Source organism: Marmota flaviventris, chromosome 1 (assembly GCF_047511675.1).
Source record: "Marmota flaviventris isolate mMarFla1 chromosome 1, mMarFla1.hap1, whole genome shotgun sequence".
Taxonomy (NCBI): domain Eukaryota; kingdom Metazoa; phylum Chordata; class Mammalia; order Rodentia; family Sciuridae; genus Marmota; species Marmota flaviventris.
In genome coordinates this window covers 116,957,742-116,962,517 of record NC_092498.1, presented here as the reverse complement: position 1 = coordinate 116,962,517, position 4,776 = coordinate 116,957,742, and the positions used below count along the sequence as shown (strand labels likewise).

At 46.8% G+C, this 4,776-nt stretch overlaps 1 pseudogene; it reads right to left on the bottom strand.

Annotated features, from left to right (window-relative positions):
- Positions 1-804: 804 nt before the first annotated feature.
- On the bottom strand, positions 805-1,955 carry LOC114108241 (SH3 domain-binding protein 5 pseudogene; annotated as a pseudogene).
- Positions 1,956-4,776: the final 2,821 nt, after the last annotated feature.

Sequence of the window (4,776 nt, the reverse complement as noted above, 5' to 3'; positions counted from 1 at the left end):
CTTTCCAAGAACTCAATCTGCCAAAACTTTGACCTTGATCTTCCCACCCTCTCAAATGGGGAGAAATAAATAATTGCTTTTTAAGCTTCCCAGTATTTTATTATAGCAGCTAGAACCGATTACAGCAGCAAGTAAAAGGACTTTGTGAATATTAAAATGAAATAATGTATGCAAAGTGGTCTAGGAATACTAGCTTTATCATATATATCACCATTACCTAGCCTTCCTAGAAAAGGGTTTTGATGGATGTCCCAGGAGGCTTGCTTTTTAAAAAGCTAACTCTGAACACCAGAGGTAATGGAAATTAATTGTGTTTTTGCATTTCATTTTGTGCTTTCATTAGGTCAAAAAGGTGTGCTCTGAGTACTTCATTTTTTGTTATGTGTATGGGTTTTTTAAAAAAATATTCAGATGCTCTGGGATATAATGGGAGTGAACAAAGTGAGGGTCAGAAGGGAAAGAGAGGCAAGCTGGGGCCCGTGATTTGGCTAAGCTTCCAGCCCTCCTCCTGGCTCATTGTTTCACAGGAACTAACTATTGCTTCCTCAGCACTGTTACAGGGACAGCTCTGCAAAGGCTGTGACCCTGGTCATAGTCCACCTGCAACACCCCTGCTCTGTAAAACCAGCCCAAGGGCTCTTACCGCACAGAAATTCTTTAGCCCTCAAGGTCACTGAAACTTCCTTAGAGTAGTTTAGAGTAGATGATGAAGGTTTGGCATCTATTAAATGATTATTATTAGCACAATGTTCTGAGTTTCATGTATAAATATTGATTGGCACATGGGCCCTAACCCTGGATGTGTCAGCCAATCTACACCATTTTTAGGTCAGCGTTAATCCCATCTCTTCCCTTGGAGCTCTGGAGGGAAGAGCTGCTTCATCCGGGTCTCCGAGGCCTGGCCCTCAGGGGAGGTATTGCTTTGGCTCTTCCCCTTGCTACCATTGCCACTGCAGTTGCTGAGGCCTTGATTGCTGTTGGCTTTCTCACCAGTTCTGTCCTCTGCCCCTTCTGCCTTGTCTTCTCATTCTCCCTCAAGTTCTGGGAGGAGAACTGCTGCGTTCACTTCGAGGACCCCGCACTGGGAACATCATCCCAAATTCTGACAGGAACACTGGGCTGGGCAGATCCAGGCTGCCAGGCCTTGTGACTGCAGGGAACTGGTCGTGCATCTCAGAGGCACTCCTTGTTCCTGAACTAAAGCTGGACACAATCTGGGTTTCTGAGTCATCTTCAGACCCAAAGTTGCTACAGAAACAGCATCCGGCTCAGGTTGGCCCTCCACCAGGTTCTCCGCAGAAGTGCTGCTGCCCTGAGCCCCCCACGTGCTGCAGTGTGGCCGCTCTTGGATCTAGCCCGAGATGCTCTGCAGTTTCTTCAGGGCTGCCTTGTACTCGCCCTTGGCCAGAGCCAGATCATCCACAGGCTCAAGCTGCACATAGTACTTTCCCTTGAGTTCAAAATCAGGTTTGGACTTGCTGATGGCCCTCTTTTGAGTTTCTCCTCCTGCTGTCGCATGCGGCCTATGGCAGCATCCTACCTGGCTGCAGTCTCCTTCTGCTCCAGCTCACTTCTCCTCTTGGTCCTCCAAGATTCACCAGCTCCTGCCAGGAAGAGTGGTACTTGTCATCCTCCAGCAGCTGCTAGGTCAGGGAGGTGGTCTCTTTGGCAACACAGAGCACCTCTGTGGCCCTCTTGAAATCCCGTGTGGCTTCTGAGCTTCCAGCTAAGGCCGCCGCCACCCTCCACGCCTCCCAGTAGGGCTTCCAATTTTCTTCATCAGTTCGTGCATTTTCACCATTTCCTCAACCAGAACAGAGCTGAACTGTGAGGAGCATCCTCAAGTTTCGTTTCCTGTGTGTTGATATCACCTGGGGATTGATTAAACTTCTCCACTTCTCCCTGTATCCAGGGTCCACCTCTCCCTCCTCTTCCAGCCTCTGCTCCATTCCCTCCTCCTCCCTCCTGTTCCCCCCCCTTCCCTCTCCCCCTCTTCTCCTCCATCTCCTCCCTGTGGCTTCCCTTTCAGAGGCCTCATCCTCACAGGCAGCGGGGATGCTCTGCAGCTTTGACAACCAACCAGCAATCGGTGCTCCAATTGCTCAGTGGCTTGGCACCCTGAAGGGGTTGCTGCTGCCATAGGCTCTGCTGGAGCCTCCTTCCCACAGCCTGGCACAGTAGGGGAACCGCTGTGGCTGGCACCTGAGAGGCACCGCTCACCAATCAACTTAGGATTTTTTGACTTTACATTGATGCAGAGTGATCCACATTCAGTAAAAACCATACTTTGAATTTGGATTCTTTCCTGGGCTGGTGAGAGTATGATGTTGTCTCACAATGCTGGGCAGAGGCAGCAAGTCCTGCTCCCAGTCAGCCTCGGGATCCTGAGGGGAAACCATCAACCCTCTACAGTGGGCTGTGACCTGCGACAGTGCTGTTGAGCAAGGGTGTGTGGTAGGTCCCTGCACTGTGTACATGTTTGACTGTCAGTATTTTCTGATGGGTTTATTACAATGTAGCCCCATGTAAGCTGAGAAGCATAGGCCCAGGCAGGTTCCAGCGACAACCACATGCAATAGTGTTGTATTGCAGAGAGAGCAGCAGCGGGATGTCAGTCATTTGGGATGGATAGAACTATTGTTCTAGTGTTTCTTTTTTTAAATATTTATTTTTTAGTTTTCGGCGGACACAACATCTTTATTTGTATGTGGTGCTGAGGATCGAACCCAGGCCGCACGCATGCCAGGCGAGCGCGCTACCGCTTGAGCCACATCCCCAGCCCAGTTCTACTGTTTCTTTCTGAACCATGTGACACTGAGGTGTCTCCCAAAAGAACAGACAGAGGGTACATCTCCACCTTACTGATTTAAGTCATGGCCTTCAGACTGCTCAGACCAATAGAATATGGTGGAGGACTTGATATGAGCATGTGCCAGACCTGGCCTTCCATGCCATGCTCTTCCTTTTGTGGTTCTGTCATTTGCCATGAGAAGAACATGGCCCTGTTGGATCCTGAAAGGAGACCCACAGCGGGGAATCTAAACCCAACCGAAAGCCTGGACCAAGGTTAGCCAAGACCAAGGGAAAGTCAAAACCCACCTGCAAAGTCATGAAGCTTGTTCTCGTAGCCATTGAGATGTGAAGGTTGCTGGCTACCCCGTGGAACTGACAACGCACCCCTCTGGATTAGAGGGGACAAGGAGAGGTATGTTCCTGGACTGGACTGTCTGGCAGTTTTGTAAGAGTGGTGATTTGTTGTACAATGATACATGAAGCTGGCTTTCTAAATACCCATCAGGTCTCCTTGGTCACATCAGAATATACTAAGATGTTTATTCCCTACCTATTTTATAATTTCTGTGAGGAACAAATAAAACCTTCATAATTGCTACCAAAAGAGAGGTGGGATGCAGTGCCTAGGAGCAGCTCTTTGGGTCATTACCTTGAGGATTTCCAACTCTCAGTTAGCTTGACTTCTCTCTCTTCCCATTTCTACCAGGACATTTAAATTCAGAGAGCCACGTTGCCTGCCCCAGAAGGCTGCCGCTTGGTAAAGACTAATGTTGGTGTTCCTTTTAGTGTCTCCTGGGATTTCATCACACAAATACTTTTGGGCCATCATTTCTTCTTAAAGGGTAGGCTGATTGGCACTCCCAATAACAGCAGTTCTGTGTCAATCCTGACATCTATGGTTTAAACAGCTGTCCCACTCCAGGCTTGTGGTTAGGATCAAAATGTTACATAGTCATCCATGCATGCAATATAACAATATACTTTGGCCAGTATCACTCCACAGTACCTTGGCCCTCCTACCCCTTGGTCCCTTTTCTCTACTGTTCTTTCTTTGATTTCCATGAGATCCACCCCACCTATCTTTCCCTTTTTCTTCTCTATCTCCCACATATGAGAGAAAACATACATCCCATATTTGTGCATCTAAGTTCTTTGGGGATGTTGGTGTGTACGTTTTTTCCTTGATGTGTCCTTATTTGGTTTTGGTATGTGTGCAATGCTGCCTTTATAAATTTTATAAATTTCATGGAGTAATTTGAGGAATTTTGGTATCACTTCTTCTTTAAAGGTTTTTGGTGGACCTCAGCTGGGAGTCCATCCAGCCCTGGGTTTTTCTTTGTTAGAGACAATAATGAAAAGCCTTCCATCTTATTACATGTTATTGGTTTGTTTAGGTTTCCTTTTTCCTCTTGATACAGTTTTGGTAGATCCTATTTATCTAGATATGTATTCATTTCTTCCAGGTTTTCCAATGTATTGGAGTACAAGTTTTCAAAATAGTCTCTAATGATCTGCTGGATTTCTGTGATATCTATGGTGATTTTACCTTTTTAATCTCTAATTTTATAAACTTAGCTTTTCTCCCTTTTTCTCTTGGTTATGTTAGCATGGGGGCTTATCAATCTTGTTTACCTTTTCAAAGAAACACTGTTTCATTGATCCTTTGTGTTGTTATTTTTGTTGTCAAGTTCATTAATGTTGGCTCTGATCTTATTTCCTTCCTTCCTTCAGTGTTTGCTCCTCCACCATAGCCTGGCTTTTACACCATTTCCCATTTACACGGTGCACGATGTGGGCTTCCTCAGTAGAGGGCGCTGAAGGGACACTGCAGGAAGCAGAGGCCTCTTGTGGTTAAGCTACTGCACCATTGCTCTGTGATGCTGGTATGAGTCCATGTGAGGGCAGCATGGATCAGGTGAGGGGATTCTCAGATCCTGAGGAAGGCTTTGGTCTCCAGGAAAATTTTCCAAATTCTTTCCAAGT